General features: G+C 34.1%; 1 protein-coding gene across 5 annotated transcripts in view; it reads left to right on the top strand.

Annotated features, from left to right (window-relative positions):
- The window catches only part of MBD5 (methyl-CpG binding domain protein 5), a 430738-nt gene that overhangs the window by 42157 nt on the left and 363813 nt on the right, over positions 1–24768 (top strand). The gene's annotated exons all lie outside the window — the stretch shown is intronic.

Genomic DNA, 24768 nt, shown 5'->3' with positions numbered 1-24768 from the left:
TTGATTTGGGCAAGGTTTCTAAAAATTAAAATTAATAATTTCTACTATTTTTCCAATTTTAGAATGTGTTCACCATCCCATAGAATTTTTATAGAGTATTACTCTTTTACAAAATGCTGTTTCCTATATTGTAAATAACTCTGCTTGCCTACTAGAGATATAGATCGGCCTGATCTATCATTATAAGATTATTGTAATTATAAGTAGCTAGTAATAGTATTTAAATGATCAATGGCACAGTGGCAATTTTGTTTTTTCTTTTTTGTTTCCCTTTTCTAAGTCTACTTCCTGCTTATTCTGATAATCTAGGAAGTACATAAAATTAGAAAGACCACTTTTTTAAGACTTTAGAATAGTTTTTTTGTTTTTTGTTTTTTGTATCTTTTTCCTTTTCGTAATTAAGATCATATTGTGCATCTAGTACTTCTTACTCAAAAAAAGTGGGAAATGTACCCTATCATAAATATATTTTGGGGGAGCCTGGGTCACTCAGTCAGTTAAGTGTCCGACTTCAGCTCAGGTCATGATCTCATAGTTCATGAATTAGAGCTCTTCATCAGACATTGGGCTCTCTGCTGTCACCTCAGAGCCTGGAACCTGCTTCAGATTTTGTGTCTCCCACTCTTTCTGCCTCTCCCCCAGTTACACTCTGACTCTCTGTCTCTCTCTCTCTCAAAAATAAACTTTAAAGAAAAAAAAATACATATCTATATGTATTTTCATATTATACAAAGCTTTCAAATGTAGTATTTCTTATTAGTATGTTTCATAACTTATTTGGCTATTCCTTTAATGTTAGACCTTATATTGTTTCTAATATTTCATTATTATTCCATATTAGTGAATGTTTTGTGCATAAGACTGTCAATATCTCAATGTCCAAAGACTAGGATTCTTAAAAATGAAATTTCTGAGACAAAGTTTACGAAAAATTTTAAAGCTGTTGACTCATGTTGTCAGTTTACCTAAGAAAGATGAAACTAATTCATATATCCCATCTGGCAATATATTAAAATGACTTACTGTACAACTGAGAGCTTTGAATTTTCTCCTCTTTATGATCTTTAATTTTTATTTCTTGCTTCTCAGTATGTTAAAATACCTCATGTGTTCCTTACCATTGGTACTTCTTTCTATCTTAATAATATATTTATTCATGAAATTCGTTTTGTTCTTTTAATTGTTCTATTGAGGCCCTAATTTTTAAATTTGAATATGTAAGAGTGTATTATATAGTATGGATATTAACATTTTGTCATAGTTGATGCTTAGACATGTGGAGATGAGGGGTGCCAGTCCTCCACATGGTCAAAAATCTGCATATAACTTTTGACTCCCTAAAAGCTTACCTACTGATAGCTCCTATTGACCAGAAGCCTTACCAATAACATAAACAGTTGATAAACACATATATTGTACATGTATTATGTACTGTATTCATATAGTAAAGTAAGCTAGAAAAAAGAAAATGTTCAAAAAATTATAAGGAAAATACATTTACAGTACCATAATTTTAAAAATCTGTATGAGCAGACCTGTGCACTTCAAACCCATGTTCAAGAGTCAACTGTATATTAAATTGAAATCAGAATTATTATTAAATTGTTCTACAAATTCTCTTTCTGTTGGCAGTCTTAACCTTGAGATGAATAGATATAATGATATCTATACACACATATATTATTTTAGCTTTTTTTTTTTGGAGAGAGGAAAGTTGCAAGGTACTAAAATTTGATATTATGTCCTAGAATTTTAATTTGTAAAAAGTAAAAACTACATGGTTCCTGCTCTTCAAGCATTTGTAGTCTCTATTAAAAATGTGAATACTTTCTAAACTACACTCTTCAGAGTTTACACTAACCATAGAAAGTGTGAGTCCCTTAACATGTTTTCAAATTGTATATAATTTTATATATGCATTTAGTATTTTAAACATTTAACACTTAGCTGTCTGTCTATATTCTATAAGCTAAGAGTAATACATATAAACTTTGGTGAAGTCTTTCTGTTTTAATTTCATGTAACTTGTGTTGTTTTGCAGATGTATGATTATTGCTACATGCAAACAAATCTAGTTTGGACTTTGGTTTAGGAGTTTTTATTTTTTTATTTTTTACTTATTTTTTAAAATATTTTAATGTTTTAGTTATTTTTGAGAGAGAGATAGAGACGGCGTGAGCAGGGGATGGTCAGAGAGAGTGAGGGAGACACAGAATTAGAAGCAGGCTCCAGGCTCTGAGCTGGCAGTCAGCACAGAGCCCGACGTGGGGCCCGAACCCACAAACCATGAGATCATGACCTGAGCTGAAGTCGGACGCTTAACCGACTAAGCCACCCAGGCACCCCGGTTTAGGAGTTTTTAATAACAGTATTCAAATTATAAAATCACTTGAGTTATAACTATGTTGTTATGATTTTGTAATGTCATTTTCCCTTCTACTGTCTGATAAGATTTCTCAAATATTACTATTGTGTGTTCAACTGTAAAAGGGATAAAAATATAGACTCTTTTCTCAAAAATTTCATATATATGTATCAATATAAAGCAGGTATGAATCCAGTTTCTTACACCTCATACCTACCATAACTACCATCCCACATTAACTAAATAAAGTACAAACAAAAAACAAAATTATACATTGTCTTGGAGGACATAAGAATTTCTCTGAACATATTCATGGATTCTTTGGGACCTGTGACCCTGTTTGAGAAGCAGTTCACTTAGCCACTCTTTGTTTCACTATTCCAATACAACTTTTGAAAATAATTATCTTGGTCACTAATAGGGAGAAAAACCACAAATATTTTTAAAGAAACTTGAAATACATACTATTTTTAGGATTTGCTTTAGGGATCGTGGATCAATTGCGTACCATGTTGCTTTCATTTGTTTAGAATTTGTTATTCAAGTGTTTTGAATTTGTGTTTTTCCTGAAATTTTAGAACCTTTATACATTTCTTGTCTTTATTTTAGTATAAATCTTGACCTAAAAAACATCCAGGTTTTAATTTACCTGAGAAATAGAAGTAAAATAAATGGCAGGGATGGAAGTTGGAGATCCTTTGGATTACTTCTAAGTAGTATTACCCTAATGTGCAACTCAGTATACTTTTTCTGTAAAGGGCCAGATAGCAGATAGAAAGGCCCTTTCTACTTAATGAGCCAGACTCAATATTGCTTTTGTAGTATGAAATCACCTATTGGCAGTACACAAATAAATGGGACATCCCTGTATTCTAATACAACTTTTTTTTTTTTTAATAGATGATGGGCTTAGTTTGCTGACTCCTGTGCTACTGTATATTTTGGATGATACTGCCTATGTGTGAAGAAGGACTCACTTATTTTGNCTTTCCCCCACTGTTTTTCCCCTTCTTCTCCCCCACGGTCATCCGTTAAGTTCCTCCTAATCCACCTATACGTGCAAACATACGGTATCTGTCGTTCTCAGCCTAACTTATTTCACTCAGCATAACACCCTCAAGGTCCATCCATGTTGCTACACAAGGCCAGATTTCATTCTTTCTCATTGTCATGTAGTATTCCATTATAGGCCCCATGATGAGACTTTCTTATTTTCAGGTAGCCTGGTATTTCCCAGCATTATCAAAATAGAAGGGGGGAGGAAGGTGACGTGACAATAACTTTAAGATTAGAGGAAGCTGGGACCAGTAGGTTGTGTGGACCAGAGGTTTTAGCTATTGGTTGAGAAGGGCAAACCTATACGTTTGTGAGGTGCTTCTGTGTTTTCCTAGCCTGTGAGCATTCTCTGTCCGTTGGTTGAAACTAGACTGTCTCCTTTAACAGTAACAATTCTGAAGCAGTGTCATGATCATTTGAAATCATCATTCAACAAAATATGTAGGGGAAAAAATCAGTCTCAGGGAAAGAAATTATAGGGATATCAGTATAATGTAATAAAATATGCATTTTTTTCAAAGTTGAATGTGTTACAGTTAATAACTTTCTGTTAGATAAACCAGGGATGACATGGTACGTAGGGAATAGGAATGTCATAAAATACTAAACTTGAATATTCTATGGATTTTTCAGTAGAAAACACTATTAACTCTGAGCCTTATATGAGTTTTCTTAAAAGTAGGAAGACTGTCTGCATGCGCTTTGCCAGGATTATATACAAAGCAAAGCTAAAAACATGAACTTAGCATTTAATTGATATGTGGTTACTAAAATATATCTGGTATTTGTATGTTCCAAAATTAAGCAAATGCTCTTGTTAAAGCTTTGGGAGTTGGGAGGGGGCAAGAGACATTTGCAGCAGTATTTCCATTGAGTAGATTTAAAGACATTTATTCATCTTTATTGCCGTGTGTCAATAGGTAAATATTTTATGTTCATCTCTGAATGAAGCCTCATCTCTTACTGCTTTCTCACTTTAGTATTTAATATTTCCTTCAGCCAGCAATACTAAGCTTTTTATAGATCTATCACGTATACCATGTTTTTTCTCACCTCCAGGCCTTTGCTCAAGCTATTCCTTCCATGAAGAATGTGTTTCACTTATCTGTGATTGTTTCTTTCTTCCTTATTATTTGAGATTTGGCTTAGAATCTTGTGAGGCTTCTTTTGTCCTTCAGTGACATAATGACATCATCCAGTTTTATACCCTCAGTCATATTAGAGTTTTCTGGGAATATCTAGAGAGCAAAGATGGTGTTCCCAGTGATAGTACAGACCATGGCACATAGAGGTGCTTGATGAGTATTTGTGGAACTGAGTATAAATTTAAGAATATCTGTAACTATTCTGGTTAATGTTAAGAAAACACTAGTTAATGTTGGCAAAAGTTTTGGCTCTATTCATAATAACTGTGAAAAATAGAACTCAAAAGATACACTCTCTGAATAGTCATCAATTCAGTACATTTACTGAGCACTTACTTTGAACCAGACTCTATAGTAGACATTGGCATGTGTAAGAGCTTTGAATGTATCTACATTGAAGAAGTATTTAGAACTACACGTTAAGAGCTACTCGGTAATTGTTAGGCATTTTTGTTATATTTGATTTTCTTTACAGATTATCATTAAACAGAGCAAGATACAATCTCCAAGAATTCAGTAAACATCTTATTTCATTTGCCAAGATCTAAATACATTTTTCTTAAGTTTTGAGACCTCTAAGCCTTAAGAGATAAATCTGTATTTTATAGACTTATTCCAGATGACTTGTTACTTATGTAAATATAATTTAGGATCTCATTCTTTCTGTTTGCCTATAAAATAAAATCATTGAATATAGGTTCTGTTTCTACTCAAACACCAACTAGAATTAAAACAAATAGAAATTGGTGTTGTTTAGGATTACACAAAAAGTATAGTCTTATACTACTCCCTACTTCTAACTCACCTACATCTCTCCATCCTCCAAAGTGACTTAAAATCTTATGGTAACTGAATGCTCATTTTTACTGTCATCTCTCACCAGTGGTACAAAGAAGTGTCTTGCCTGTATGGGCAAAGGTTTAACAAAAATATTTTCCCCTTCAGCATGAGGGTTTGACCTTCTCTTAACTCTCCAGCTTTGTTTCCCTGGTTATGTGATAAGGGTAGTATATCAGCTGTGTCACTAGACAACATTACTTATGGCAGAAATGTCCCGTAATTGAGAAACTTCATCTGTACTGATAGCGCTATAAATACTTGGCAGAAAGCCACATCTTTGGGTTTGCTTGAATGTGGTGACTCTTACAAGTGGTTGTGTCCCTTGGAGGAGTCCTGGAAGCTCTGCCTATGGAATTGTTATAAGAGATACTGACTACAGGTGGTACATGAGGCCTCTAAGTCAGTTCAACCTCCTCATCTGTTTGATGTGGATCCATCCTGTACCAAAGTTGTGATCTAGGAGGCCAGGAAAGAAAGCTCCCAGATGGTTATATGAACCACTGTATGGACTGCTGCAAGGATCCCTGCGACGATGAAGAGCTGATGTTGCCTTGCTGGCAAGCATTGGTGCTTAACCTGTAACATGCTGGATAGACTGATGTTCAGATTGGCCTATGGTTGTCTTGTGGGTCTATATATTCAGTTGAACCTAAGAAGATTTTATAGTAGTTATTGATCTGGCTGCACTTTGTTTCCAGAATTGTAGTAAGGAGAAATTGTATTGAAAGAATAGAAGCAAAGATCTTGGATTAGTTATTTCACAGTGATACTGTCTCTGTGGCCATGGTACCCATATCTTCTGGAGTCCCAGAGTTCTTTCCACAGTAGGTTGTAGAATACTTAAAACAAATAACTTCTCTTAGAGGAAGTCTGATGTTGTTGTACTTTGCAATATTTGTTTATCAAATATTTCCATTGATAGTGCATCAGTAGTCTTTTTTGTTGTTTTTATGCTTCAGGGATCATCTTAAGAGGTGAAGAGATAATTGTAACTGATTAGCACTTTTGTGGTATCGTAATTCACTTTTCATTGTATCATTGCTCTCTGTACCATATTGATAGATTCTTCATTTAATTTTACTAATAGAGTTATTTAGCTATTTTACTTAAAGTTTTTGATCTTTGAAGTAATTTATAAGAAGCTTTTCAGTCCTTGGTTATAATTTTATGTGATGTGTTGTTACTAGTAGGTAAAGGAAAATATCACAAGGTTTTCAAAATTGGGAAAGACTTTAGACTAAAACCCAAATTTTCAGCTAATGCAGGATTCACACATCTAGTTTCTTTTACTGTTACAGAAACAATATATGTTCTCTTTTGAAAATTTGCCATATCTGGGTAAGAGGAAAGTTTCAAAATGTATAATTCCATTATTCAAAGGTACCCACTGGTTAGCATTCCTGTCTCATTCTAAGCCTTTTGTTACTCTATGTTTACATACACAGAGAAGGGAGAGGCAAGGGAAGATGAGAGGAAGGAAGTGAGAGAGAGAGAGAGAGATGTTTCTGTTTCTATTTTAATGGGATCAAAATGTGCATACTGTTATGCAGGCCTTTTTCACTTGATACATCATGAATACATTTCCATGTCAATACATTTTCATCAACATAATTTTAAGATACAGAATAGAGTTCTAAATGGAAGAACCATAATTTATTTGACCCATCCACTATTGTTAGCATTTATGGTTTTTTCCTTAGTGACAGGAATCTCTCGCTCTCTTTTTTAAATGAGTAAACATTTTTAAAGAGCTGTAAATGAACATCCAACCAATCGTTTTTGCTGGATTTAGCATTTATATAAATGTCACCTTGTGCTATGTTCCTGTGTTTAGCAGCTATGTTGCAATGCTGGATAATAAGGAGCTTATGGAGAACTAGAACACTCACTAGTGTTCCCATTTATAAAAGTATGGCAAACTATTATCCTTCTTTCAATGTCTTAATTAATTAATAAATATACGGAATAGGATCAAAGGACAAAAGTATGTGACACTTCCCTAAAGGCTTCTCTACATTAAATAGCACTCTATGGGTAAGATTGTTAAGCCAGTGGTGCTTCTATATCATGGTGTATGTAATATCCATTTCACAATATCAATATTACAATTCACAATATTACATTTCACAAATATGTAATTTGATATTGATAGTATATTTGCTATATATTAACTAATCCCAACAGCATTATCCAAAATATCATCAGAATTGTTAGAACTTATACCAGTAAGAGACTTCTTCGAAAAACAAACCAATAAAAATTCCTCAGGCAAAAAGACCACTGTTTTTTATCATGGTGCGACCAGGATTCGTGGATGGAGAAATTGGTAGGATACAAAGTATGAAAATCTGAGGATCTGTCTCCAGTTCACATTTTGCCATCTTGCCCACGAGTATATATTGAAAATTTTTTGTTCATTGTGATAAGGGTAGTTTATGATAGACTTCATGCCATTGTTCTTACCTAACAAATTTTAGATTGTTAGAATTACAGAAAAGTCTGGTAACTTCACTAGTATAAAAATTGGAAATACAGAAATAACATTAATCAAGATCTTAATACTGTTTTCTTTAGACAATAGCATTTTAAACTGTAAGTGTAAAACTAAACTCTAATATTACTATAAATTGATTAATAATCTGAGTAAGGTAGTAATTTAACAAATTAATAGACATACATGCTATCATGTTGAGAAGCATTTTCATTTAAAGTTAAAAATCACTAATATTAGCATGGTAGATTATAATTTCTTCCTCTCTGACAAACTCCAACTGTCTTACCTATGTAAACATAAATAGATATTTATATATAATGTATTTTTTCTCTGTGTGTATATAAGTAGATGTGGATTTATGTATTTATGCATGTAAATACGTGAATAGTTAGCAGGGGGCTAGTTTATTTGAAGCAGACATTGTACTAAGTCACTTTTCATTTTCATTTAATCCTGTTAATAGTCCAATGAAATAGGCACTATTCATAGGCCCCCTTTTTTAAGGTTTATTTTTATATCTTTATGTTTATATTTGAGAGAGATAGTGTGAGCGGGGGAGGGAAAGAAACAGGGGGACAGAGGATATGAAGTGGGCTCCCCATTGATAACAGGGAGCCCAATGCAAGACTTGAACCCACAAACCATGAGATCACAACCTGAGCCAAAGTTGGACACTCAACTGACTGAGCCCCCCAGGTGCTCCAGCCCCGCCCTTTTTTTTTTTTTTGAGATGAGGAAACTGACATGTAGAGAGATGTAACTTGTTCAGGGTTACACAGTCATCAGAAAATAGATCATGGGACTCAAACTCAGGTCTCTCAGTGTTTTCTGATATGGTAGCCAAATATATACTCAATATGTTCCTATCTGTTGGGGGATATATTTACTAAAGATGATCTGAGGTATTTTCTGTCTGATAATTCAGTATTACCCACTTCTCTTCTGAGTCCTTTCAGTCTGGCCTCTGCCTTTCAAATACCTTTTGTTTTAAACACTTTTCAAAAACAAAAGTTTATTGTTTTCCTCCTACAAATTTTGCATAGATGTTATGTTGGTTATCCTTTTAGTTGAAAATGGAAGAAAAAAATTAGCATCTTCTGAGTTTTGGAATCATTAAGTTTTAAAATAATGTTCATGGTAAGTTCTAATATGAAATTTGAAAGGTTATATGAAGAAAATTTTAAAACTTAATTGGAAAGTGCATTTTTTACAAAATGTCTCACATGGTCAGGTGTTCTCATTATCTGGAGGAAATAAATCATACTGAAATGCACATGTCTGTACTCCGTGTTTTAATCATTGTCTGCCAATGTACATTCACCTAGAAAATTTAGTATTCTAACTGAAAGATAGGCTCTACCTTGCTTACCTCTCCAATATAATAGCATTTGTTGTATAGATATAATGTCTTGAGACCTGAAAATTCTAATAACAAACACCTTTAGGTAATGGGACTGGGTAAACATACATAGTTACCCGAAATCTGCATAGTGTGAGTCATCATTTATTTAAAAATAAGCTTACTAAATTATGCCATTTTAAACAATGTCATCCCTCAGGATAATATATTTTTAGATGCAAAAACAGGTTTCTCTTTTATCAGATATCAAACATTTAAAAAATGTATAGGCCAAAATGTAGACTTTAATCTTTATGGGTAAAACTTCTGCTTTTGTTTAAATTTTTTAACATTTATTTATTTGGAAGAGAGAGGGAGCAAGCCGGGGAAGGGGCAGAAAGAGAGGAGGAGAATCCCAAGCAGGCTCCACACTGTTATTGCAGCGCCAGATGCAGGGCTCAAACTCACAAACTATGAGATCGTGACCTGATCCAAAACCAAGAGTTGGATGCTTAATCGACTGAGCCACTCAGGCATGTCAGTTGAATACTTTTAGATTCAACAAATCATTTTATTTTAATTCCTAAAGGGGTACATGAATTAGCTATTGTTTGAAAACTGAATAAAATGGCATTTGGTTACTTCTGACAATAGATCTTTACTTTTCATGACAGGCTCTTATATTATGAATATATCAGATTTATTTATTAAGTCAAAAGTTTTACCATTCCAAATTTTCATATCCTATGAAGAAAGCTGGATTGGTTGGATCTGACTGGAGGTAGTATTTCCTTTCACTTATGGTAAATGTTTATGTTTGTTTTCTTTAGGCTTTCTGAAGAACAGTGATTTGACTGAGAAATACAAATTTCTGTTTTATTTTATTAGTGATCTAGGATACACATATGCAGTTCTAAAGTTTATCCTTTTAAGAAAAAGGATGCAATGGAGTGATATAGGGAGTACATACTCCATCTAGGTTTCTTTGCCAGCCTAAGGCCTTAAACCCCTCCCATAGAACTGGCCAAGAATCCTCAGGAAGAAATATTTTAGTTTCTTAGTACCTGATGTAATCTAAATATCCTGCACTCCTCAGAAGAGTGAGGTTCTCACAGTAATGATTTTTTATTGCTGTGTGATGAGAAAATAGATAAGATTAAGCTCCCTACTTGGGTGATAAAGTCAGTTTAGAAGAAAAAAAAGGTTATGATTGTCTTAATTTTAGATTTACTGGGTTTGGGAAAGAGGGACATGAGATATAAGCAAGTCAGACGGCCCATTAAACCTTTTATCTTGTACAAATAAAATTCTTGGGAGTTAAGGGGAGGGTACATTGCTTAAATTGGTGGATTTGAAGTTAATGTTAAAATTCAGTGTCATAATTGTTTTTCATAAATTGAATTAAAACTGTGTAAATAATTTTGTTATCCTTCTTTCTTCCTTGCTCTTACATTTAAAAACATTGTTTCAGGGATTACTGGTTGGCCCAGTTGTTCAGAATCTGATATCAGCTCAGGTCATAATCTCACAGTTCGTGGGTTCAAGTCCCACATTGGGGGAGCTTGAGCCCCGCTTTGAGTGAACCAAGTTCCACTTCAGGTGAACCCTGCTTCTCTCTATCTCTGTCTTCCCCTCACTCACTTGCAACCTCTCTCTCAAAAAAACAAAAACAAAAACAAAAACAGGGCCTCAGTGGAAACAACTTAAATGTCCATTCAAATAGGATCATTTAAATATTTTTTTAATGTTTATTTATTATTGAGAGAGACAGACAGAGCGTGAGCAGGGGAGGAGCAGAGAGATAGGGAGACACAGAATCTAAAGCAGGCTCTAGGCTCTGAGCTGTCAGCACAGAGCCAGACATGGGGCTCGAACTCATGAACTCTGAGATCATGACCTGAGCCAAAGTGGGACACTCAACGGACTGCGCCACCCAGACACCATTTAGAGGACAGTTTAAATACATATAGTACTTTCTTATAATGGCATACTGTATAGCCATTTCACTGTTTTTTAAGTTTATTTTTAGAAAGAGGGAAGAGAGAGTGGGTGAGGGGCAAAGAGAGAGGGAGAACGTGAATCCTAAGCACGCTGTGTACTGTCAGCACAGAGCTTGGTGTGGAGCTTGATCTCACAGTCTGTGAGATCATGACCTGAGACAAAATCATGAGTCAGATGTTTAACCAACTGAGCCAACCAGGCACCCCTGTATAGCTATTTTAAATGGCAGGTGTAGACTATATTATGATAAACAAGACATGGAAACAACTTAAGTTCTGTTAACAGGTGAATTGATAAAGAAAATGTGGTCTCTCATATATATATATATATGTATACATATATAGTGTATATATACTAAAATATACAGATGTATATACACAAACATGCATACAAAAATGAAATATTCAGCTGTTAAGAAGGAAATCCTGCCATTTATGATAACATGACTGGACCTTAAAGTTCTTCTAAGTGAAGTAACTGAGACAAAGAAAGCTAAATGCTGTATGACCTCACTTCTATGTAGAATTCTTAAAAAACAAAAACAAACTCACAGATACAGAGAACAGATTGATGTGGTTGTCAGATGCAAGCATGTGGGGATGGGTCTATAAAATGAGTGAAGGTGGTCCAACTTACAGTTATGCGTTAGGTGAGTTCTGGGGATGTAATGTACAGCATGGTGACTATAATTAGTAATACTATATATTTGAACATTGCTAAGAAAGTAGATCTTAAAAGTTCTTTAAAAAAATCACCTATGTGCAGTGATAGATATTAATTAAACTTATTGTGGTAATCACTTGCAATATACACATATAACAAATCATTATAATAATTATTAATATGAAAATGACAGATTTAAAAGTAAAAATTAGTAATAATTATTGAGCACTTATACTCTGGGTAAAATTCTAAGCAATTAGCATGGAATATATCTCATTTCCTCATAACCCCATGAGATGGGTACTAATTTTATCATTATTTTAAGTATGATTTACCACAGACAAAGAAAAATAGCTTGCCAAAATTCACCTGGCTATTAAGAAGAAAAGCTAGGTATGGATCCAGAGTCTGACTCCAAACCCAGTGCTAGTAACTACATTATATAAATCTTTTCTTGCTAATACGGAAGTTTGCATTATTTATAAAAACAGGTAAAAATAACATAAAATATATAGTATGATTCTATTTGCATGAAATTGTTGACCCTGGTTATTTGGGCTTATAAGATACAAGATAATTTTTTCCGTCTTTGAATTTTTTTTAAATAATTAGACTTAGGATTTTTCTAATCAGAAGAAGTAAATAATGCTTTGTTTTTGGAAACATAAACTACTGTACACAGTATTCTCTCTTTCATTTCTCGGTTTGTGTTTCTTCCCTTCCCCATTAATCTTGATGCTTTTAACTTCTACAAAGGAGCAATAACACTGCTTAGTCTGCTTACCCTCAAGTCTCATTGTTAGAAGGACCTTTTATATTTGTAATTTTTGTATATCTTTTTTTTCCCCTTTTGATGCTTCTTTCCTTTGTAAACCTCTGAATTATGTAGGTTGGTGTTTACTGGACTTCTAATAAATATCGAAGATGAGGAAATAAACAAGCATGAGCATTCTGATTAAACAGATGTATAGGTATGCTATTTCCTTTTTAAAAGAGTCATGGGTATAACTGTAAAATAATAAACCTCAAAGGAATAGAACATTTTACATGAGAATATGGCAGTCATGATTTGGAAATTATCATGAGTGACTTAAGGGATGTTGACCTCATACTTCCTTCTGTTACTCTGTTATACAGGGTGTTGAGAAAATAAAGGTTTCTTCCTCTAGAAAGATCCACCAGAAAAGGGTGTCATCTGGGTTTCTTCTAAGGCAAACAGGTCTCTAGAGGGAGCATTTTGTCAAGATGATGAGGTATAGGGGATTGTAAATTGTTAATTGGTAATTATAGTAGCAGTAATAGAGGTGCAGTAGAAAAAACATTATGGTAAGGGATTATTTAAAAGGTGGCTCAGTGAAGAGAAGAAGCCCAGAATAGAACGAGGCAACTAAGGAAGACTGTAGATGACTCTACATAGGGGTTTCTATTTCAGGGAGTAACCAGAGATGACTGGGCTGTAGAGCATACTGGGGTAAACTAGATTTAGTCATGTTTGTTTTTTTGTTGTTGTTTTTGTTTGTTTGGTAATGACAATCAAAGGGAAAAACTGACTTGCACTGTTTGAAATAAAAATGGAAGTCTAGAACCTACCCACCTCTTTTCCTTGTCTGATCTCTATCTCATTGCTCTTCTTTCCTAAGCTCTAGACTAGGCTAAGAGAAATGGGAAGAATTGTCCTGAGAGGGTTATAACATTAGCTATTAGAACTTTTCGCATCTATAAATATTTTTATATGTATATCTAAAAGACATTTCAATTCAGAAATAACCACAATACCACTTTTAAAAAGTTAGACATAGTCCTAATTATCATCGTACATCAGTCAATTTTCAGGTTTTTTTCAATTGCATTATAAATTTGGCTTTTTTGTGGGTTTTTTTTTTTATAGCTATTTGTTTGAATCAAGGTCTAAATAAGATCCATACAGTGTAATTAGTTGAGGTATCTCGTGTTTCTGAATCTATACGTTTTCTCCCTCAGGATTAATAATTGATTAGACTTACTTTTATATGTACAATTTCTCTATCTATAGGGATTTTAGAAAATAGTAATGTATATTATAAGAATCGTATTTATTTTTTTATAGTGCCTGGTTTCTTTTTTTTTTTTAATTTACATCCAAGTTAATGAGCATACAGTGCAACAGTGGTTTCAAGAGTGGATTTCTTAATGCCCCTCATCCAATTAGCCCATCTCCCCTCCCATGATCCCTCCAGTAACCCTCTGTTTGTTCTCCATATTTAAGAGTCTCTTAAGTTTTGTCCCTGTAAAAATTATATTTATAGGAAAGTTCTTATCCAGTTCTTTGCACAGTCCTCACATAAATGTATTAACAATGAAAATAACTTTATAGTTTGCAAGAAATCTGGAGCCACTAGTAATTATCCAACTTATTTAATTGTAAATAATATCTATATAGTTGTTTTCTTAATTTGCCCTACAAGTGTGGTCTTAGAATGTAAATATTATCTTCATTATACTATCTTGGTTATGAAAAGAGGTCACAAAAATGAAATAATTGGTAATTTATCCCAGATACCCCTAGAAACTAGTTTGAAAACTCAGAGCCCTTGGTTTCTTAGCAGAGTGATAAAATGCTTTTGTCTTTCTGCTGTGTACTGCAGACAGGCGTGAGTTTTAAAATAGGTTGCATATAGCCTGAACACGAGAATGTGATTGGTAGTGTATCAGTCAGGCTAAGCTGTATTATGAGATAGTGAGAAACAACCACAAAACCTCAGTGGTTTGAAACAATAGAGGTTTATTTCTTATTCTCCATACATGTCCATCATGGTCAGAAGTATCTATGCTCATAATAGTCACTTAGGGACCTTATGGAGCAGCCACCATTCAATCATTGCTGATCATTCATCACACTGAAAAAAAAGAAAAAAAGAGCCCTGGAAGGTCTTACATCTACAATTAAATGTCCCAGCCTAGAATCACATATCCTATCATAAGGAGCCTGGGAAGTTAGTTTTTTATGTGCCTAGCCGAATCTAGCTTGTAGCCTGTTTTCATAAACTAAAAATGTCTTACATAAAAACAGAGAGAGAGGCAAACCATAAGAGACTCTTAAATACAGAGAACAAACCGAGGATTGTTGAAGGGAAGGTTGGTGGGGCTATGGGCTAAATGAGTGATGGGCATTAAGGAGGGCACTTGTTAGGATTAACACTGGGTATTATATGTAAGTGGTGAATCACTGGGTTCTACTCCTAAAACCGATACTACACTGTATATTAACTAACTTGAATTTAAATAGATTAGGGAACACTGATGTAGATCAGTTGGTTAAGTACCCAGCTCTTGGTTTTGGCTCAGGTCATGATCTCAGGATTCATGGCTTTAATTTTTTTTTTTTTTTAAGTTTACTTTGAGAGAGGCAGAGACCATGTGAGCAGTGGAGGGGCAGAGAGAGAGAGAGAATCCCAAGCAAGCCCCACACTGCCAGCACAGAGCCCGATGGCAGGGCTCGAACTCATGAAACTGTGAGACCATGACCTGAGACGAAACTGAGATTCGGCAGCTTAACCTACTGAACTACCTGGATGCCGCAGGATTCATGGGTTTGAGCCCTATGTCAGGCTTTGCACTGTCAGAATGTTTGCTCTCTTAAAATAAATAAACTTTTAAAAAAAAGACATAAATAAATTTTAAAAATAATAACAAAAAATAAAAGTGTCTTACATTGTTAAAGAGTTGGAAAAAAAAGAATATGCTACAGAGACTATCAGTGGCCCACACGGCCTAAAATATTTGCTGTCTGAAACCCTTTACTATAAAAAAATTGGTGGACATTTGTACTTAAATTTGAACCTCCTCAAACTACTTGCTATCTAGCCCATTGTGTTAGATCAAACACAATTATATTGTAAGCTCTAGATAACTCTTAACCCTATGCCTTTTGTTTAACCTGATACTACATTTCTCTTTTTCCCTATATATATTTTTATTTTAATTCCAGTATAGTTAACATACAGTGCTATAGTCAGATGTACAATGTTGTGATTCAGTAGTTCGATATAGTACTCAGTGCTCATCAAGATAAATGTACTTTGGGGACACCTGGGTGGCTCAGTGGGTTAAGCATCCAACTCTTCACTTAGCCTCAGGTCCATAATCTTCCATTTCTGGAGAACAAGCCCTGCATCAGGCTCTGTGCTGACAGCATGGAGCCTCTTTGGGATTCTTTCTCTTCCTCTCTCTTACATCTGCTGGCACACATGTGCACTTTCTCTCTCTTGCAAAAATAAATCTTAAAAAATGAATTTTATTTAAAAAAAAATAAAGAGGAAAGTGTACTTTTAACCCCCTTCCTCTATTTCACCACCTCCCCTCTGGTAACTATTGGTTTTTGTTCTGTATGCTTAGGATTTTTTAGTCAGTTTGGCTGACTTATTTTTAGTCTGATTTTTAGTCTGTTTGGCTATTTTAACATTGCTCCAGTAAACATAGGGGTGCATATATCCTTTTGAATTAGTGGTTACATAATTTTTGGGTAAATAGCCACTAGTGGAATTACTGGATCATAGGGTAATCTATTTTTAATGTTTTGAGGAACCTCCGTCATGGCTACACCAGTTTGCATTCCTGCCAACAGTGCAGGAGGGTTCCTTTTTCTCCATATCCTCACCAACACTTGTTGTTGTTTTCTTTTAAATTGTAACATTCTAACAGGTGTGAGGTGATACCTCAGTGTGGTTTTGATTTGCATTTCCCTGATGAAGAGTGAAGTTGAGCATCTTTTCATATGTCTGTATATATTCTTTGAGAAATATCTGTTTATGTCATCTACCTATTTTTAAGTCAGATTGTTTTTGGATATTGAGTTGTGTAAGTTCTTTGTATATTTTGAATAATATCCCTATATCAGATATGTCGTTAACAAATATCCTCTCCCATTCAGTAGGTTACTTATTATTAGATTTGTTGGTTGTATGCTTTCCTGGGCAGAAGCTATTTATTTTGTTATAGTCCCAATAGTTTTTTTTTTTTTCCTTTGTTTCCCTTGCCTTAGGAGACCAATCTTTAAGGATATTGCAGTGATCAATGTCAGAGAAATTACTGCCTGTCCCCTCTTGTAGTATTTTTATGGTTTCAAGTATCACATTTAGGTTAATCAGTTTTGAGTTTATGTTTGTGTATGGCAAAGAAGGTGGTCCAATTTCATTCTTTATCATGTAGCTGTCTAATTTTCCCAACACCATACATATCTTGAGGAGATTGTCTTTTTCCCATTGCATATTCTTGCCTCCTTTGTCAAAGAGTAATTGACCAAATAATTGTAGGTTTATTTTTGGGCTTTCTGTGCTGTTCCATTGATCTATGTGTTTACTTTTCAACAGTATCATACTGTTTTGACTATTATAGCTTTGAATAAACTTGATGTCTGGAATTGTGATACCTGCAGTTTTGTTTTTCTTTTTCAAGAAAGCTTTGGTTATTTGGGGGTTTTGTGGTTGCATAGAAATTTTAGGATTATTCTAGTTCTGTGAAGACTCTTGTTGGTATATTGATAGGGATTGCATTAAATCTGTAGATCGCTTTGGGTAGTAGAGACATTTTAATAATATTTGTTCTTCCAATCCATGAGCATGAAATATCTTTCCATTTCTTTGTGTCATCTTCAGTTTCTTTTATTAGATTTTTAATATTTTCAGAGTAGAGGTTTTTCACCTCTGGTTAAGTTTATTCCTAAGTCTTTTTGGTGCAGTTGTAAATGGGATTGTTTTCTTAATTTCTCTTTCTGGTGCTTAATTATTAGCGTGTAGAAATACACTGCGTTTCTCTACATTGATTTTGTGTCCTTCAACTTAACTAATTTTATTTATCAGTTTATCTTAGTTTTTTGGTAGAATCTTCATTATTTTCTATATATAATATCTTGCCATCTGCAAATAGTGAAAGTTTTACTTCTTCCTTATTTGGATGCCTTTTTATTTCCTTTTTTTTTTTTTTNTTTTTTTTTTTTTTTTTTTTTTTGATTGCTTTGCCTAGGACTTCCAGTACTTTGCCGAATGAAAGTGACGAAAGTGAACAGCATTGTCTTGTTTGTGACTTTAGGGGAAAGCTCTAAGTTTTTCCCCATTGAGGATGATGTTAGCTGTGTGTATTTCATATACAGCCTTTGTTATATTGAAGTATATTCCCTCTAAACCTACCTTGTTTGAGAGTATTTATCCTGACTGGATATTTACTTTGTCAAATGCTTTTTCTGCACCTTTTGAAATGATAATATGATTTTTATTCTTTCTCTTAGTGATGTATCATGTTGATTGATTTGCCAATATTGAACCACGCTTGCTGATCTGATACTACATTTCTATGAAAATATCAATCTTTTCCGGTGTTGTTGGAATGGTGATATTTATTGGTATTGGTATCTTGAGTGATCTTGTTACTGGGCACTGGAGACATTTGCTCTCTATTCAATTTGATGGGGTTGATTACAAGATGGTCAGTCTCCTAAAATATGTATATGCAGATATTAAGTATTTGTCAGGAACAGGAAGTGAAACAACCATGAAGATCTGTGTCCTCATAAAAATAAGACCTAAATTTTATGGACTTTAAAAATTAAAATCAGGGGCTCCTGAGTGGCTCATTTGGTTAAGTGTCTGACTTTGGCTCGAGTCATGATCTTGCAGTTCATGTGTTTGAGCCCCTCAATGGACTCTGTGCTGACAGCCCATTGACTGGATCCTACTTCGGATTCTGTGTGTGTGTGTCTCTCTCTCTACCCCTCCCCTGCTCGCACTCTGTCTCTCTTTCTCCCTCAAAAATAAATTAACATTTAAAAAAATTAAATTAAAAAAATCAAAATCAGTGAATGGAAATGCACATGAAAGATTTAAAAATTTTTCTGTACTATGGATGAAACTACTGTATTAAGGAATATAATTTTAGGTATGTCTTAAACTGAACAAGAGGCTTTGTTTCAAGGTATATATAGAGTTCACAGATTATGTAGATTCCCTGCTATGAATGAGGCACTTGAGATACAAGGACAAGTGAGAATCACTCTGGCTACTCAAGTTCAAAATAAAGGAAGAGGGTATTCTGTTTCAGTTTGAGAGGAACAGGATTGTACAAAAACAACTCTGATTTATTCTAAAGCAGTTTTGGAAGGAAAGCATCCAAAATATGTAACTTTCATAGCAGGAGAGAAAAGATGCCTTCAGCTTATATTTGATTCACTCATATATTGACCATCAGAGCTAAATTAAGTTATAGCCTCATGTTTTTTTTTCTTGCATGTTCGATTATAGACTTTACTAGATTCCACGCCAGTTTTAGGATCTAGTTAAGATATTCTGATATGCGGAGTGTAGATTGGCAGTGCCATAAACACCTGTTTAACAAGACTGTGGAATTCTGGTCTTGATCAAGGTCAGCTTCTTTCCTATTGAGTCATTTATAAGAATCAAATTTTTATAGATTAGGAGAAAATCCTTCCTCAGATCTGGTGTTCTGAGCTTGAATCCTTAAAACATTACCCTCAACTATTTCATAATCACTCAAGTTTATTTTTGAACAATGAGCAAGCATATTTTCAAAGTGCTACCTAGGGTTCTTTCTAGTGTTTGGACTGATTATGACTAGATGACATACATGGCTCAGGTCTGTGGATTTGAGTAGCTCTAATCAGGTTCTGAGCTTGTATACTGAATGAATAGCCTGCAGTATCCACTGGGTGCTGTTTATTTATGTATATCAGGCTGACATAGTATTTTACTAGCTTTCTGTTTGTTTTAGAACTGACGGATTACTCAAAATAGACTGGATACGCTAGTGTTTATTATGGATTTTGTATGATCTATTTCTCATGGCTGTTGACTGCTGCTATATATAATTCTGAGATTATCATTTAAAATCGCCTTTTCCTTATGTAGTCATTTTATTATTAATTTCCTTAAAGTGAACTGCCCTACAGCTTATCCACTGAAAATGTACCATTATATAACAAAATCATATAACTGACTTCCCTTTCTAGTGTAGCTAAAGTAATCCATATTATCCATTGATACTTCTTGTAACACACATGCTTTGACCCTTTCATATCTCTGATTTTTACATTACAAACTTAGCTTTTTTGTTGATAATTGTGAGCTTCTTACAATTACACATGCTAATTACAAATGTAATTTTCACATAACTGAGTATCATAGCTATAATTTGGGATTAGCCAATAATCTTGCTATTCTGTTGGAAAATCTAATACCATAAAATAATTAGTGTTTTAATTATTTTATCATCAAAATATTTTATCCATGGAGATGAATGCTACAGAGACTGGAACAATGACGCCATAGCTAACTTTCTTAGACATGTCTATAGAAAAATAATGTATTTAATATTGTTAACTCCTCTCTTTCATCTATTCTTGATGTATAGCTTTTGTCTTCATTTTGAGTTATCCACTGAAATGTATTTCCAGGTCAACATCATTAAACATTTTAAAACAGTAATGAAATGATCATGTGTTTAAAGTTATTCATTACCACTTATACCACTTTTAATTCATAAAATGCTGAGTTGGAATCTCAGCAGAATTATGAGTAGTTTTGACTCTGTCTTCCAATCTCAAAACCACTGGCTTCGTATTGCCAACATTTGGGCATTAAGTTTAGGCTGGCCTCATTCAACCTGTCTTATATCAGTGACTTACAGATGTTTTAGAGGGTAACTGTAGTATTGAAATAGCAGCCTCTGAGGAGATTGTTGTAGTCAGTTTTGCTAGTAAAAACTAGAGAAAGCGAAGCTTTATAGAATCTTCATGGTTAGTGAGTGAATACAGAAAATACACCATCTTCTATGTGCCTGAAATTCTCAAGTCAGAGAGGCAGCCCTCATTCACTGCATCCCCATCACAATTATTGTTGTGACCACCCTCTTCACTGTTAAGAACTTTTCTTTGTCTATTTTCATTAGTGTCCCGATCCCTGAAGCTAGTTAACTTAATAAACCATGTTGTCATACTAGTAAATACTACTTTATCATTAGTGGATCTTTTAGAATTATTAAGACAAAGTCAAAACAAAAAAAAATCTCTTTGTGTAAACGAAGTTTAGAGTCAAGGTAAAGGTACAGTCTGGAGTTATAGAATTAGTGGCAGGTGATTAATTTATCCCTCAGAGTAGGTGGATATCATATGCAGGCATACCTATTTTATTGTGCTGCACTTCCTTGCTCTTTGCAAATACTGAGTTTTTTACACATTAAAGATTTGTGGCAACCATGAGTTGAGCAAGTCTGCTGGTGCTGTTTTTCCAATAGCATTTTCTCACTTTTGTGTCTCTGAGTCACATTTTGGTAATTCCAGCAATATTACCACCTTTTTCATTATCATATTTGTTATGGTGACAGTCATTACATTAGAATTCACTGAAAGCTCAGATGCTGGTTACCATTTCTTAGCAATATTTTTTAATTAAGGCATATACATTATTTTGTAGACATAGTGGATTGCATACTTAGTAGACTACAGTATAGTATAAACATAACTTTTATATGCATTGAGAAACCAAAAAATTCATTTGACTCACCTTATTGAGATATTTGCTTTATCGCTCTGGTCTGCAACCAAACCTACAATCTCTCTGAAGTAGGCCTGTACTAAACTTATTTATGATAAGCTGTTGTCCTCCTGAAGTATTTATATCATGTAATACAAGGGATTTATTAAAATCATAATTCTTCGGTAAAATCAGTATATATGGAAATTCACTCAATTCTGTATTTAGTTTTTTAAAGACATCTTTGGAGATAACTTTAAAAAATGATCCAGGAATGTTCAGTCATGAGAGAAGCAGAAGTTTAATTTGTATAAATATTCTTTTTGTTAAAGTGTGATTTTTTAGTTTTCTGAACTTCTGAGTTATATGTTTGGAACCTGATATTTCACTAACTGATAAATAAATTTTTATTATTGAAAAATCTCATCATTTTTCTCATTAACTTTATTCAGTAGCAAATCTAAAGTAGAAATTGTGGTAATAGAAAAACACATTTTGCTGTATATAATAATGCTTTAAAAAATGTCTAGCATCACATTTTGAACCTAGCATTGTTTACACTTAAAACTTTTAGTATTAGACCTGAATTTAAAGACAAGTTATGCTTAAAATCCCTTTTTTTAAAGAGCATGGGTGTCTTATTTATTTATTTATTTTTTAATGTTTTTTTGAGAAAGAGAGACAGAACATGAGCAAGGAAGGGACAGGAAGAGAGGGAGACACAGAATCCGAAGCAGGCTCCCAGCTCCAAGCTGTCAGTCAACACATAGCCCCACACAGGGGTCGAACTCATGGACTGCGAGATCATGACCTGAGCCAAAGTCAGACTCTTTACCAACTGAGCAGCCCACATGTCCCTAAAATAGACTTTTTGTTTCATTCTTAAAGATTTTATTTGATCTTGGAGAACGATAATACATATGCTATTCTTTTGCTAATTTGTGAATCTACTAATTTTAAGAGTAAAAAATCATGAAGTAATGAAAAATGTTTAAAATAAAGTTAAAAAATCAAAATCATTATATATTGTGATTGCAAATATGTAAACATATAGCTATTGAATCATTAGAAATATTAGAATAAAGTGTATCAAATGCTCTAATAAGTTAATAATATTAGGGCCTTTTTTTCCTTCTAGGGCCTTTTCCAATATTTCTGTAACATGGTTGTTACTTTTATGATAAGAAGAATAAATATGTTTTTATAAAATACAATAAAGGAAGCTGAGATTAAATATAGAAAAGCATTTCCTGCTTCTAATTGTGGCAAATGTTTCAAAGGCACTTATATTAAATATAAGGAAAATTCATATATCTAAAAGGCTGTACTTTCTCTAGACTATATTTTAGCATCAGAAGCAATTCTCAGCTTGCAGTGTCAGGGTGCTAGGCAATCGTCAAAATTAATATCAAATATGTTTTAGTGTAAAGGGTTAAGTAAATGTTTACTTATTTATTGTCTCTTTCAAACCTCCTCATTCCCCTAAACACATTGAGTAAAAACTACAGAGGTGGAGTTCTTGTCTGTCTTTTCAAATTGTTATATCCCTAGCATTTAGAGCAATTTCTGGGACATAGTGGAGCATGATAAGTATATGTTGAATGAAGGAATGAATAATAGCAAATGAGAGAGATATGCAGTTAGCTTCTAATTAATTATGTACAGATAGTTCCAGTGTAAATAACTTACGTTCCTTATTCCCTCACCATCTCACCTTGTTTAAGCTATTAAACCAGAGGAGTATGAAACTGGATTAAAGATGCCTTGAAATACAGACAGTATCCCAACTTGGAGCTAAGCAAGATCAACTTCAACAAGTTATATCCCTATCACTCATAGCAAAACACATGGCTGTAAGGGAATGAGATACAGTACGTAGGGCAAAGAGGTCTGCTTTCCATAAATTGATCCTGTATTGCAGCACAATTCAAGGTGGCTGCCACTTCGAAGGCTTCCTGATGGTTCTGTGCATGCTTAGATGACTTGATGCAACCTACCCTTGGGGCTACTCCAGAATCACAATTTTAACCCTTCTGTTTCTTCCATATGGTACCTACCGCAGTGTAACTTGTAGTTTTGTGGAGCAGTTCCTGGTATCTTAGAACACAAACTATATAAAATATCAATAGATGCTCATTTGGAAAGTGATTGCATTAGTTTAATGGTAAATCATTTGGTCCTGCTCATGAACAATATACTGATTCCTTTGATTCACTTCAGCATGATTCTGTGTAAATGATTTTTAGGCTCTTCTGAATTTTCTGCTTCATTTATTCTGTAGCCTAATTTATTTATTTATTTTTTGGTTGTTGTGTCCTTCCATACTTTCCTCTTTGAGAAAATATTTCACACTTCTTATGCAAAATCAGAGGCATTTCTCATGGATCCTTTAGACTCTGAGACAGCATAATTTTCTTTCTTTAGCCCTGGACCTCTATAGTTTTAGGCTAAAACTGTTCTCTCCAGAACTGCTTGAATGTTTGTGTGAAAGCATCTGTCACTTTGAGTTCTTAGTTTTCCAGTTCTTGTCATTTTCTGTCTCTTGTGTATCTCCCCCTTTCTAGAGCATATATCCATTTCACTGTCATGCTTTTTTCAAGTTTATTCCTTTTGGCTCTGACGGGTTCTCTAAACTCCTCAGGTCTCTGCAATTTGCCCAGGACCACCAGCATCTCATTCTGGACTGTTCTTCCTCTCAGATGGTTGTATTTTCATTATTTATCTTTTGACCTCTTTATATCTTCTCTGATTGACATTAGCACATTCATTTACTTAGTCATTCGACAGATATTTATTGAGTCACTACTATGTACCAGAGCCGTTCTAGATGTTAGGATAAATTGTAAACAAGCATGGTCTAAACCCTTATGGAGCTTTCTGTCCAGCTGAAGCTTAAAACATTAAGCTTACGCATCTACAACTATTATATTACTGAATCGGCATGTGAATTCAGGGTAAGGAAGTTTTTGTTACAAAACTTCCTGTACATTTGCAACCTAAAAAGGAATAAAATAATCTTACCTGCTTGCTGGTAGCTTTGGCACAATTTCAAGACCATTTGGCCTGTTTCCAACAAAGTGAGTAGGTTATCCTCTATAGAACTCTTGTTAATAATTATAATCTAAGGGGCACATAGGTGGCTTAGTTGGTTAAGCTTCTGACTTGGTTTTGACTCAGGTTATGATCTCATGATTCATGGGATTGACCCTGCAACAGGCTTCATGCTGATAGCGTGGAGCCTGCTTTGCATTCTCTCTCTCCCTCTCTCTCTGCTCCTCCTTTGCTCCCTTGCTCTTTCTCTTAAAATAAATAAATAAATTCTTAAAAAATAAGTAATTATAACTAAT

Source organism: Crocuta crocuta, unplaced genomic scaffold (assembly GCF_008692635.1).
Source record: "Crocuta crocuta isolate KB4526 unplaced genomic scaffold, BGI_CrCroc_1.0 scaffold154, whole genome shotgun sequence".
NCBI classification, from domain to species: domain Eukaryota; kingdom Metazoa; phylum Chordata; class Mammalia; order Carnivora; family Hyaenidae; genus Crocuta; species Crocuta crocuta.
The sequence above is the reverse complement of the archived record's forward strand: the minus strand, read 5'-3'. Positions and strand labels throughout refer to the sequence as shown.